Source organism: Taudactylus pleione, unplaced genomic scaffold (genome assembly GCF_031769625.1).
Source record: "Taudactylus pleione unplaced genomic scaffold, aTauple2 ptg000085l, whole genome shotgun sequence".
NCBI classification, from domain to species: domain Eukaryota; kingdom Metazoa; phylum Chordata; class Amphibia; order Anura; family Myobatrachidae; genus Taudactylus; species Taudactylus pleione.
In genome coordinates this window covers 1,299,450-1,313,627 of record NW_028284487.1, presented here as the reverse complement: position 1 = coordinate 1,313,627, position 14,178 = coordinate 1,299,450, and the positions used below count along the sequence as shown (strand labels likewise).

Sequence of the window (14,178 nt, the reverse complement as noted above, 5' to 3'; positions counted from 1 at the left end):
AGGCTGAAGTGGTATGTGAGTACCATCCACAACCCCTATGATGTGTGGGAAGCCAGCTATTTGGTAAAAATTGGCCTTGGCCACACTAAGGGCACCCATATCCAAAGGCATTTTAATAAAATGATGGAGGTGCTTGAAAAGTGCCTCCATCACTGCCCTCAGGATCCTGGAAAAGGAGGATTGTGAGATGCCCGCCACTATTCTCACCGTTGTTTGAAACGATCCTGAGGCACAGACATGTAACACCGCCATAAATTGCGTAAGTGGTGGTATTGCTGTAGGACTGTCAATTTGCCGCTCAAGATCACTTTCTATTAATGAGAGAGTGTCTATGATGATTTTGGGAGAAAGACGGTAGCGTCTTAAAACCTCATCATCGGGCATTCCAAAAAGGGTGACACGTGTTCGAAATATCTGGGGCCTTGCACGCCTACGATGCCTACACCTGGGACGAGATTGAGGTTGGTCGGCTTCCGGGAGCATGGCCAGAACAATCCGACCCAGATCAACCTGAAATGGCAAGATTTGAATGTAAGGCTTTTTACCCACCCCAAAATAAAATTAAAACAACTTAGCTTGATGATACCATCCATTGCTGCTTACATGCCGGGGTATTGTCATGATACGTCCAAACTGTAAATATTCCCAATATTAAAAAAAGTCTGTTTAGTCTGTGCATTTATGTTTGTAAATTTGGTGCAAGACAAAACATAAAATAGGCGAAACACACATTTGGCCAACGAGCAAAACGACATTGCACACAGTACGTCAAATTGGGGTCAAATGTAAGCAAAAAATGCTAAAGGGAATACACAAACAATTTTACAGGATGAATAAGCATTTAAAATTGTGCTAATTAGTTCGCAAATACAAGTCACTATACAAACAGATAAAAATGCGCTAATTAGTTCGCAAATACAAGTCACTATACAAACAGATAAAAATGCGCTAATTAGTTCGCAAATACAAGTCACTATACAAACAGATAAAAATGCGCTAATTAGTTCGCAAATACAAGTTAAAAAATGGACTTACCAAGAGCTAATATATAAGATTCCCGATCAAAAGGTCTTTGGGGCCGAGACAAATAAAAACCTAACAGAGATGAAATTAGGAAAAAAAACTTTAGAAAAATATGAAAAAGAAGGAGACACAAATTGAACCAAAGTTAGACTTCCCAAAACTTACCAAATCAAGAAACGAGGCCAAAAAAAACAACAACAAAAAAGCGTCCGGAAAATAAAAACGCAAATATAGCAAACAAAATAAACTCCCAACAACGCCAACTCCAAAATCCGCAAACAAGAAACTCCGACCAAGGTAACCTCCAACAATCCAAAAACGCCACCTCGACTCGAGACACACCAAGCCATAAATAGTGTTTAGTTTCCCGCACAAATTAAGGAGGGATCATAGGAACGCACAATCAATGATGCGGCCGCAAAATAAGGACGCATGTATAAATACGTCACGAAACACAATTAAAATTCTGGTGTATTTCTTGTTTGGAGCTCAGACATGGCTACAGACCAGGGAAACAATGGACAACAGTCAGGCGGTAAGTATTTCATGCATTTTGTCTCAATGATTAATTAGAAACATAATATTGGGCAAGTTGTGAAGTTGAGAATTCTGCATATTTACACAAATAGGTGAGGAGGATGACATGGAAGAGGCTGCTGGGCCCAGTATTCCGGGCAAAGCTGCCAAAAAGAAAAGGCAGCCACAATTCACAAGAAAGGAGATGGAGGTTTTGATTCAGAAGTGTGTGGACATCCTGCCACAGGCAGACAGGAATATGAGTGCAAGCCAGAAGTGGAGAATGTGGGAAGAGGTAGCCGTTGCTGTCAATAGGGTGGGTGATTATGTCCGTCTAGCCCGGGATGTCAAACGGCGGTAAGTAAACACTTGCCCCCCCTAAAAACAAACCCCATTTTAAACAAAAGGATAATGGTTCCAATTTTATCCCACAGATGGGCCGACTTCAAATATCGCCTAAAGCAAAAACTGGCGGACAGGGCTAGGCATGCAAGGGGGACAGGTGGGGGTCCCACCCCTGTGTCATTGGAGTTGACGGATTTAGAAGAGCTGGCACAGAGGTGTGTGCAGCCTGTGGAGGTGTTTGGCGTGTCCAACATGGATACGGACATGCCAGACTTTGCGGCTCCTCATGTTGTCCCAGGTAAATATTGTGATGTCACCAACTCTGAAATGTTATTGTGCCAATATGTAGATTCTAATGTGAGTCTTTTCTCATTTTTCCAACAGAGACACAGGCGGATGAGTCTGCTCCAGAGGGGAGCCTTGCCCGCAGAATTTCTGCTGGCTCTGCAGGGGAGGAACCAGTACATCCGGCTGAGGACCCTGCAGAAGCCAGTCCAGGGCAATCCCCCTCGCAGGCAGTGGCCCTCCTCACAGAACTCAATTTCAAATCGGATTTCCATACGGAGATTCTGCAGAGGATGGACGCCAGTCTGATACGGGTGGCTGAGGCCCTGGAGCAAAATGCTGCAGCCAACGTGACCATTGGTCAGGCCCTGGCGGAAAATACCAGGGCCAACATCCGCATCGCCAATGCCCTGGAGCAGCTCGTTCGCCAGCACATGGTGGAGCCGACCTCCCTTCCTGCCGGAACATCAGGATCCTCCACCTCTTGCACAACATCAGCCAATCCTCCAAATGTGCCTAGCCCTGTGCCTAGTCCAGAGGCCACAACATCTGCCTCTGGACAGGCCAGCCCGATGACATCCCGGACCCGGTCTGGCGCCCTCCCTCCCCCAGCCAAACGGGTGAAAAAACGGTGACAGCAATGGCTACTTTTCCCACACTCCTTCTGTGCTTGCCTCATATTCCTTTCTGGACAAAACTTCCCTCTCATTTCTTGTGAATTGTTTTTAATTTTGTGTTTTACGTTTCATAAATCTTTTATGTTGGCCCAATTATTTTAACTTTGGGAATGAACCCTGCAAAAAATCTTTTTCTACAATCTGTTTTTTATTTTAGTTTTTGTTTGAGCAATAAAATTTAAAAAAAAGTTTGAAACTGTATTCTCACATTATTGTCAAAATGGGTTACATTTAATCCTGGGCCAAAAGGCAAAAACGTGCAAAAACCACATTTTACATGAATTAAAAAAAAGGGCTCTTTAAGGAACGTTTAAAAATTTACATAACGATGCAAATTCACCAGGCCAAAAGAAAAAGGGAAAAACAAAAAAAACATGATGACATTATTGTTACAATAGGCCAAAACCAACAAATTGAGGCCAAAATAAACCCCCACAAATGTACGCAAATTGATTGTGTAATCCTGACATTAGTAGCTATGATTTCCACCTGCGTACGCTTTTGTGCTAACCCAAAAAACTGATTTCAAAACACATACCAAGCCGGTTTACAATCCAACACTAATTGCTGTTCTGACCACCCGCGATTAATCGCTGCAACATCGTGGAGTGCCGGGACGGAGGAGAAGGCCATCGCCAATGTGGTCGAGTGATCCAGACCCTAAGCTGTGCGAGCATTTTGAAGGGAAAGAGGATCATCCAGTGACGTATGAGTCGGTACGAACAAATTTTACGTTCGCATCTGCTAATGTATGTACGCCCCAAAAACGCCTCGCCAAGCCTGCGTTTTTCCATCTCCACCCCCGTCAACACCCAAAAACGCCCTGTTCTGTCAATCACATTTGACATGTCACTTCCTGTACGCTATTTTACGAACGAGTCAAAATAAGCTCGCAATCTGCCGTACGCACATGCGCAGTGTAACACCGACGCATGCGCGGTTAGTCAACATCGGAACGCAACGAGCGTACTGCTGTTAACGAGCGGCTCTGAATGAGGGCCATTGTCCTAACAGAATGTAAATAGATGTAGTCCTTTTGGCACCTATGGCAGCGCTAAGTGTCCCAGCTGTTACTACACAGAAATGTCACTTACCATTGGCTGTCTACTCCAGTGCCGGCTTCATCACCTCCAGCTGCGGAATATCTCGTTCTCATCAGTGTAGAAGCAGGTTTCAATAAAGTTTGTTTAAAGGAAAAAGTCACTGCTGCAGTTCAACGGGAGAGAGGTGAGATTACACAGTCTCTGCTCAGCTGCCTGACACCGCCAAGGGGTGATGTACCGATCACTCTCCTCGCCAGGTCTATTTTTAGTACACAGTGTGGTAGCCGTCTCCTGCTTCGCAGCGCTAGTAGGCAAAGCAGGAGGCTTTAAAATCACAGTAAGTGTACTAATAGTACATATACCCGATAGCAACGTGACTCATGAATGGTGATTCCGTTACTGACTTCAACAAATAGGTTATGTAAACGCAGCTAAGATAAGACTATGGCATTGTATATGGAGAGTAAGTCATAGAGCTCAGGGCCTGATTCAGACCCATTCACTAAGCTGTGAATGCACGCTATGGGCGATTATCGCATGTTTGCGCATGCGTATGCGTCAAAGTACGCATGCGCGAACCAGTCACTGACTGACAAGTGTCTGTATCTTAACCCTGACGGGATGCCTGCATTGGCATTCTGAACAGGGGATCCCGAGTGCAGGCATCCCGTTCCCCACATGTGACGAGATAAATAAATAAAATTTATTTATTTATTAACAGTTTCTTATATAGCGCAGCATATTCCGTTGCACTTTACAATTGTAAACATTAATAGGACAAAACTGGGTAATAACAGACAGATATATAGGTAGGAATGCCCTGCTCGCAAGCTAACAATCTATAGGGAAATAGGCATTGCTACACAAGGATAGGTGCTATATATTGCATTTTGGTCCAGCCAGAATGCACAGTTTCTATGCGAGCTAAATAATCCATTCACACCGGAATGACGGCCAAATGTCATGAGGATGTGAAAGAAAGACGATGTGTGAGGTTGTGTATTGGACTGTGAAGGGGATGTAATTAGATATGGAAGCTATGATGCTATGGGCGGTTCTGGGATCTGATAAGCTTGCCTGAAGAGGTGAGTTTTCAAGGATCGCTTGAAGGATTGGAGACTAGAGGAAAGTAGTATTGTGCGTGGTAAGGCATTCCATAGAGTGGGTGCAGCCCGAAGAAAGTCCTGTAACCGTGAGTGGGAGCAAGTAATGCGTGGGGATGAGAGACGCAGATCTTGTGCTGAGCGGAGAGGTCGGGTAGGGAGATATTTTGAGATGAGTGAAGAGATGTATGTTGGTGTGGTTTGGTTAATAGCCTTATGTGTAAGTAAGAGTATATTGTATTGAATACGGTAGAAAACCGGCAACCAATGGAGGGACTGACAGAGCGGGGCAGCAAACGATGAACGTTTGGCAAGGAAGATAAGCCTTGCAGCTGCACTCATAATTGATTGTAATGGTGATAGCCTGTTTTTGGGAAGACCAGTAAGGAGGCTATTGCAATAGTCAATGCGGGAAATAATAAGTGCATGGATTAGAGTTTTTGCAGTGTCTTATGTGAGATATGGTCGAATTTTGGATATGTTTTTTAGATGTATGTAACATGATTTTGAGACAGATTTAATGTGGGGAACAAAGGACAGTTCAGAGTCAAGGATGACACCGAGGCAGCAGGCTTGTGGGGCAGGGTGGATTGTCGAGTTATCAACAGTGATAGAGAGATCAGGTTGGTAACTGTTATTTGCCGGTGGAAATATAATTAATTCTGTTTTAGAAATATTAAGTTTCAGGTGGCGAGATGACATCCAAGATGAAATTGCAGAAAGACATTCAGTGACACGGACCAGTACAGGTGGTGGTAAATCTGGGGAAGATAGGTAGATTTGAGTATCATCCACATACAGATGGTACTGAAATCCAAAAGAGCTGATTAGTTTGCCAAAAGAGGAGGTATAGATTGAGAACAACAGAGGACCTAAGACAGAGCCTTGCAGTACTCCAACTGATAGAGGTAGCGAAGAGGAGGCAGAATCAGAAAAACGAACAGTAAAAGAGCGATCAGATAGGTAGGAAGAGAACCAAGAAAGCTGTGTCCTTAAGACCTAGGGATTGTAGTGTTTGTATGAGAAGAGAGTGGTCGACGGTGTCAAAAGCAGCAGAGAGATCTAGAAGAATTAGGAGTGAGTAATGGCCTTTAGCCTTGGCAGTGACCAGATCATTTACTACCTTAGTCAGTGCTGTCTCTGTGGAATGTTGGGAACGGAAGCCAGACTGAAGTGGGTCCAATAAGTTGTGTGAGTTAAGAGTGTGTGAGGAGGGTGTAGACAAGTCTCTCAAGTAGATTGGAGGGGCATGGGAGCTGGGAGATAGGACGGTAATTTGAGAGAGTGTTGGGGTCAGAATTTTGTTTTTTTCAGAATAGGAGTAATCACTGCATGCTTGAACAGTGATGGAGAGTTGCCAGTAGTGAGAGAGAGAGATTACAGATTTTAGTTAGGGTTGGGATAAGCACAGGAGACAGAGTTTTACTGATTTGTGAGGGTATAGGATCTAGAGGAGAGGTAATAGAGTAGGAGGATGAAAAGAGTGTAGATACTTCACCTTCATTTTTGAGATCAAATGAGGAGAATGTGCCAGAGGATTCAGGTAGGGAATAGAGCAGGTCACCAGCTGAGCAAGAGCATACCATTTCTTTTCGGATCTCATCAGATACATCCTTGTATAAACTCTATCTTAAGATACAGAATACAGAATATGAACATAATGTGACTGTAACTTTAGATAATGAATTAACAAAGAAATTGCCCCTTTCTACTAATATCTCCCTAATAAACTTGACATTTGAATATATAAAAACAAAAAATATTAAGAATTAGGTTGATATCTTTATGGGAGTTAAACTAACAGTTGCAGTAATATAGTGGCAGGTGTTCTGTCACACACCGTTTTTTTTTTTATCACATTTACCTTCACTTTTTATATTGTTTTTAATTATTTGCTGACTACATTTAAAGAATATTTAAGAAATGTTATGTTTTAGAAACAGCATGCACCCATAATACCTATTCCTCTTTCTAGTTGTCTTAGAATTATTATCTGGGTCTCATTTGAAAATTAAACCCCTCTTTGTCTTGTGTGACTCATTCTCCTCTGACGTACGCCTGGGCCCATCTGATTTTGGATGGATCTTTTGAACTAAGAATGGGGCTGATACAAATGCACGCTCATGATGGCTACTTTCACAAGCGAATGTATAGGGGTGGTACAGCTGCAGAGAAAACCGCATTTATTTTCGAGCAGATGCAGCAACATTGCGCACGACTCTGAATTAGCCCCAGCTGATTCTTAGCTTCTGTTTTTATCCTGTAAAAGATATGGAAGATTGCACAGTACTACTTCTGTGCATAGCTTCCAGCTTCTGGTTTTGTTCTGCAAAAATAATATTTCAGTTATGAACTGTATGATGACTGAATGACATTTTCCATACCCGTTCTCTTTCTGTAATTGTTAATATTTGCATATAATTGTCAGGGGCACTTTGCTACAGGGCAGTTGCAGCTAAAGACATCACATGCAGTCCTATTGAGAACCATGATGCAGTACAACTGGCAAAACGACATGTTCACTGAAAATTATAATAATGTCAAGGGTGTTTGACTAGGTACTATGCACCTTACTGTATTCAACCTTCAACTGCTGCTTGTCCGAGATGACCTCTGTATAGAGGTGGGCTGTGATGGAGCAACCTGTAGTCAATCCGGTCATTGAAATGTTCATAGAGCAGGAGATTAGAGTGCTGATCTTATGGGAGGCTATGACCTGTCTGGCTATGCTATTAAAGTTAGGACTGGGCTGCATGTTACACAGGCTTGTCAATCATGATGTGAGGAGGGGTATGGACACGAGTGGGAAGTCACAGATGGAGAAGGGTACAACAACAGCACTGATGAGTGATAGAAGGCTCAAGTGAAACTTCTGCAGATATCTGTGGTATCAAACACACCTCTGTATGAAACAAAGGGCCTGATTCAGAGCCGGACACTCTGACAGAACGCTTGCTCTGAATCAGGGCCGGCCTTCTGTTTTTTTTGAACGATCTCCTGGCCGCTCGCATAGCTGTGGGTGACCACCCACAGCTATAGCGAGCGGCCATGATGATGGTCACGATGGTCAAGACCATCACGACCATCGGGCTTGCGACGAGACCCTTGTGGTAGGGTCTCGTTGCCGCAAGCCCCAGAGTGCTTTCGGCTATAACAGAGCCAAAAGCACTCCCGCTGACATCACTTGTGATGTCAGTGGGGCCGGCCCCAGACGGTAGGCGTTCCCTTGGGAACGCCTCCATCTGGGCAGCCATGTCCCCAGCCCGCCAATCAAAGGGGGCGTGCTGTCACTCAACATCGACAGCACGCCCCCTTTGGTACGAGACCCGGAGCGACGGTTTGCCGTGCGCATGCGCACTGGGCCACCATCGACCCGCTTGCGAGCGCATAGTGCTCGCGAGCAGGTCTGAATCAGGCCCAAACTTCATTCATTCAACTTGATTTGCTTAAAGCCTGATGAGTACAAACAGAAGCAAATTTGATTCAATACATACATACATATATACCTTTTCCTGTCATGCAGTGATATTACTGACATAATATAAAGTGCTTAGAATTTAAGTAGGGCCATAAACCTGCAGCCCTCAAGTTAATAATGAACTACAACTTCTAACATGATTTTCCAGCTTCTACAGTAACTGTCACCGTAATGTAGTTACTCGTGCTATAACAGGACAGACATAATATGTTTTTTTACTTGACATATATAGCACTCCTGAAAGTCTTGCTCAGTTTTATGCAGGCTTTGGAACATCAGCAATGTTAACATATTTTTAGCTTTTTTCAGTCATTCACAATCCTTAGTGTACAGTAGGTTTCAAGCATGGCCGGGAATTTAGTAAGATCAGCCTGAGATGATGCCTTAAAGTATAATGAACTTTTAGAAGGTACATTGCAAATTGCATGTACCTGCGCACATTATCATACTTTTTATATTTTATTTTTAAATATATGCTATTGTCCAGTAATCAATGTTAGAGAAGTACTATTTCAGTCAGACCGATAGTGATGCCAAAAGAAGGGAGAAAACCCAACAACCTGTGCTGGGATATGACAGTCGGGAAACCGGCGGTCGGCATTTCAACCGTAGGCTTATCTGACTACATACCGTGCTGACTATAGTCATATACTGCTGTTACATAGACATAAAAATGTATACCAAATCCTTGATTGAACCAGTATTACCCTAATTAGTTGTCTAGTTGGATTCATATTGAGGATAGATGATCAACCTTATTCACACTATCAAAATACGGTTCCAGCATTTTTGTTTTCTCTGGATGCAAATAAAGCATTTCATGTTATAGACCCTTCACCAATTTCATGTTGGGTGCAATTTTCTCTCAGTCTTACAACCCTTGTATTGTATCCCTTAGCACAAGGGTTTCTTATATTTCCCTTAGACTAGAGTTTCTTATATCCTTTAGTGCTAGAGTACAGTGAATGGCATGTTTTTACAATTACTCAACCTAATCAATGGCACCAAACCTGCTTCCACCGTGCTCTTCATACTGGTTATGAAGCACAGGGTAGCAGGGTATCTCTCTACAGACACTAAGGGGATTTCGGTCAGCTTGGGTAATAACAAAATATCTCTGTTGCCCATTACATTGTGCTTACTTTGTCAGTCCCCCACATTGTGCCTGATTCAGATGTGAAAAGTATTGCACAGTCCCAAGGAAGCAAATATTTAATGCTGCAGGAGTTGTCTATAGAAAGCAGACACAACCTGACAGTGATTGCGATCTGAGTCTGTAGATGCTACATCGGATCACCGTCATGACCATCGGTTGTGATGGTGACAGTATCAGCCAGTCTGAGTAAGTTTCAGCTTGCAAGGCCAGAAAATCTGCGTCCACTGACACATCCTGACTCGGACAATCCCGAAAAATGGGGTTGACCAGGGCCGTATAGAGCCGGCCCGAGACCCATTACTAATGGGGGTTGGCCTAATCGCGGCACTAATCCAGGGGGGCGCAATCAGTGTGATCGCTTCCCCCCTCCACAGGCAGAGAAGAGGAGACTGCTGCTGCTGCTTAGCGGCAGCAGTCTCCCTGGTTTCCCACTGCAGCCCAGCACACAGCAGTGTGTGCTGGACTGCTGAAAGGTAATAGATGGGGAGGGGGGCGTCGGGCCCCTCCAACAAGCACCGGGCCTGGGTAATTGGATCATTCCCCTATTCATATTTTTTGCTATAACCAAGAACCACGAACGCCTGCTTACTTCATCCTGGAATACCCCCCTTTTCACACGTGGGCAGAGGAACCATCTATTTCCACACGGTCGCGTGACACATCCAGCGACGTCACAGGAAGCACTGACCGGTCATCACGCAGAACAACAGCCGGCAGGGGCAGGAACGGTGCCCTCGAAGTGTTAGAGGTAAGTTCCCCCCTCTCTGGAGGAGACACACGGCACGCGGCTCCAGCAGAGCGGTCTTTGCCGTGACATCACCTCCTGTCAGACAGTAGCGCTCGCATCAGCACGTGCTGCCGGAGTTTGCCTGTTCACTCAGGCACACGACCGGCACTGCGGCTGCAGGCGACACACGCACTGTCAGGAGCATACCTCCACTGCATCGGGTTCACCCAATCCTAGCCCCAAAAAGAAACTCCCGGGCATCTCTACATAGCGCATCATCCCAGCACATCAACGCTAGTGGGACGCCACTGATATTAACTATTTTTTCATCAAGACTTTATCCTCTGCATTGAGACTTATTCACAACATCTATTCTGACCCTTGGACTATACATATCATAGTTTTTGAACCAAGCTCCCTTCCACCTAACATTGGATCTCACCCATCCCCATCAACCTGTTACTATTATTCTACACACTGGCTCACACAAGCTCTGATCATTCACATTGATCAAGTTAGTGCATGTGCATGTTTTCATTCCATCGAGGTTTGAGCACACATCTTGTGCAGGTTTTCCAGTTGTTCTATGGTTTAGCATTTTTTTAAATAAATATTTTCTTTACCTTTACTTCTGTTTATGTTTTGGTACAATTCATACATGGTTACCATTGACAATTATCATTTGGTACAAGGCTTTCTGTTTGCTATATTTTACAATTTTTTAATATAATATTTTATTATATCTACCATTTAGATCCCATTTGTAGACCAGCTTTTCCTTCCCCCCAGGTGTATTCTTCATCAGCCAATACTCACACCATTTGTAATTAGCTTATCTGGTCTTAAACGGTACACATATCAGCTGAGCGCAGTATAATTTATTCCTTTGTTGCATTTCATCCAGATCACTGAGCACGCACACACATATTTTTTCACTCTCTTTGTCCTATTTTGAACTAAACACAGCGGTTCAGCACATACAGAGAGTTCGTTTTAAGCGCAGACCTTCTGCATATGTTTACATATGCACCTCTTTCAAACTGGGTAATTAGTACCCGCTCCCCCCCCCCCTTAGCTACACTGGGGGTTACATGCACCCATTTTTGGGAACGCAGCCCAGGCATGCCCCCGCTCCGCCCCCAAATGCTGCAGAATGTCAATCATGCTGCGACTTGGGGGATCTGCAAGCTAGATCGCAGAACCCATCCTGTGCATGTGCAGACTCCAAACAATTGGATTAGTACAAAAACCATCGGGTCTACGTACTAATCTGAATCAGGCCCATTACTACCAAATATCCATAAAACATACGAGGCAATCACTGGCTACAAATGAATTACTCTACGATGGATCCTTTCCCTTTCCATGTTTTATTATCTCATCTGGAACTTCTGAAATCCAAATATAAATTTGTCTGGAAAGCCAAAAAGCAAAGTATTTGAGAGTATTTTTCACTGACAATTATGGGCAGGTTCAATTAGCCTCAGGACTTACCGCACGGCTAACGCCAGGAGCTATTCAATTACTGCCCAATTTCTATGCATGGTAAGCCCGTGGCTAATGCATGCTAACCCATAGCTCCAGATTTAAATGCCCGAAGCTATAGAGTTACCCGTGAGGCAAACACCAGAGGATGCATATAACGTTAAGTGCACCTTCTGGGTCTTATGGCGCGGAGTAGAAATTGCAGTAATTGAATAGCTCCAGGCAGAGCTTTAACCATGCGGTTAGCTCTGTGGCTAATTGAATCTGCCCCTATTGCTCATTTTCCCCAAATTCTTCTAAACATAAATGCATAATTGTTTATCTGGCAAAAACAAATTTATCTTGGTTGGGGAGAATTGTGGTGATCAAAATGAACCTACTGCCAATACTCCTTTACCCATTCCAAGCAATGAAAGTTAGGGTGACAAAAGAAACTTTGAGCCTTCTACATAAATGCATGGTCAGTGTGGCCTGCAGAATAAAGCCTCAACAAAAGGCCTCCCTACCTAAAGATGACCAATGACAAACAGATAAACCCACCAGTAACCCATCCCAATAGCGGATCAGTCCAGCTCACACTGCTGATCAGTAATGCCTAGCGCCCGAGTAATGTGAAGTTAGAGGAAAGGCATCAAATATAAACTTAGCAGCCTGAGTCTTCCACTATTCTTGAGTCTGCCTCTGTCCACATTCCTCACAGCCACTGGAACATCAAGATGCTCCATTCTTGCAATTGGTCATCAGCAATATTTGACACCAAGCTGCAATGGTACAAATTACATCCTACATCGAAAATAAATCTCAAAAATTCTTTCATATTATTCTTGGTGTCCTCAATACTCCCAGTGGCTCCAACACCAATCCTCACCCCACTTGTCCTCAGATACCTCCGCCCACTCCATAAACATAATTTACATTCTGGTAACATCACTGCCTGACATTGATAATACGTATAATAAGTCTGCCATTAAAGGTTTCCAAACAGTTCAGCTGTATTTGTTTTGCATTCTTCTGCTATATACCCATTAAAATACCACTGCACTGGCGCTTGATACAGTATGTTAGTATTGTTACATACAAAAGGAAAAATAATTGATGCAATGGGGCAAGTTCCTAATGTTTTCAGACTGCGCATGCGTCCTGATTGTTGCTACACAAAGAAGCAGACTGATATTGTTGGACTTACATTGCTGTGCTATTATAATAGATAGACAGTTAAATTGTCGACAATAGACATCATGTTGGACAGACAATAGGTCGACAGGGAAAAAAGGTTGGCACACTAAAGGTCAACATGGAAGAAGGTCGACAGGTACAGATGGTTGACAGGGTCAAATGGTTGACATGAAAATGGTTGACATACAAATGGTCAACATTTTTTTTCTAACCCTAATCTTTACCCTAACCCTCCCCTTGGTGCCTGACCCCAACCTTCCCTTCTAGTGCCTAACCCTCCTTCCTGGTGCCTAACCTTAACCGCCGGGGTAAGTGCCTAACCCTAAACATCGGGGTGCCTAACCCTAACCCTCCGGTAAGTGCCTAACCATAAAAAATTTAAATAATGTGTTGACCATTTGCGTGGCGGCTATTTTCACGTTGACCTTTTGACCCTGTCAACCATTTGTACCTGTCGACATTCTTCCATATCGACCTTTAGTGTGTCGACCTTTTGACCCTGTTGACCTATTGTCTGTCTAACATCTAGTGTTTATCTACACATTCTTGATCTTTTTAATGTAGATCTATAGTCTGGATACCAATTGTCATACCTACATGTCTACACCCTATATGAAGCAGTGATAAATCCTTTGTCAGTTAATTAATATACTTCAATGAATGACCTGCACTTTAGCCTGCTGGTGAGGTGTAGAACTGCTTAGTAGCAGGGAATTTGGCAATTTGCTAACAAAACACTCCATATAGCCGCATTCTATGGAAACATCGTAATCATTAATAAATAGGCCACATAATTTGAAAGATATGGCTATTTGGCACTCCGACAAGCCACTATTAGACCACAATAATGGTCAGAAATGGTCATTATCTGTCATACACAATTATGCACAAACCCACCATTATGGCTGTCAGAATTGCAGTGTGTATTGGATACGCACCTTAAAAGATAAATATTACAGTGTACTGTATACAATACTTTTTTTGGAATAATATACAAGAACAGGGCAATGTTTTACACATCGTGACACCTCACAGTCTGCAAAATGTTAACACAAAGTGGATATTCAGCATTAGGAGGAAGTATGAGGTTTTGGGCCTGATTGCGAGTTGCACGGAAAGGAACTCTTTTCTGTGTTCGGAAATAAACATGATTTTCCGTCTGCA

At 43.5% G+C, this 14,178-nt stretch overlaps 1 protein-coding gene across 1 annotated transcript in view; it reads left to right on the top strand.

Annotated features, from left to right (window-relative positions):
• Positions 1-14,178, top strand: part of SPTBN2 (spectrin beta, non-erythrocytic 2) — a 258,802-nt gene that overhangs the window by 95,064 nt on the left and 149,560 nt on the right. The gene's annotated exons all lie outside the window — the stretch shown is intronic.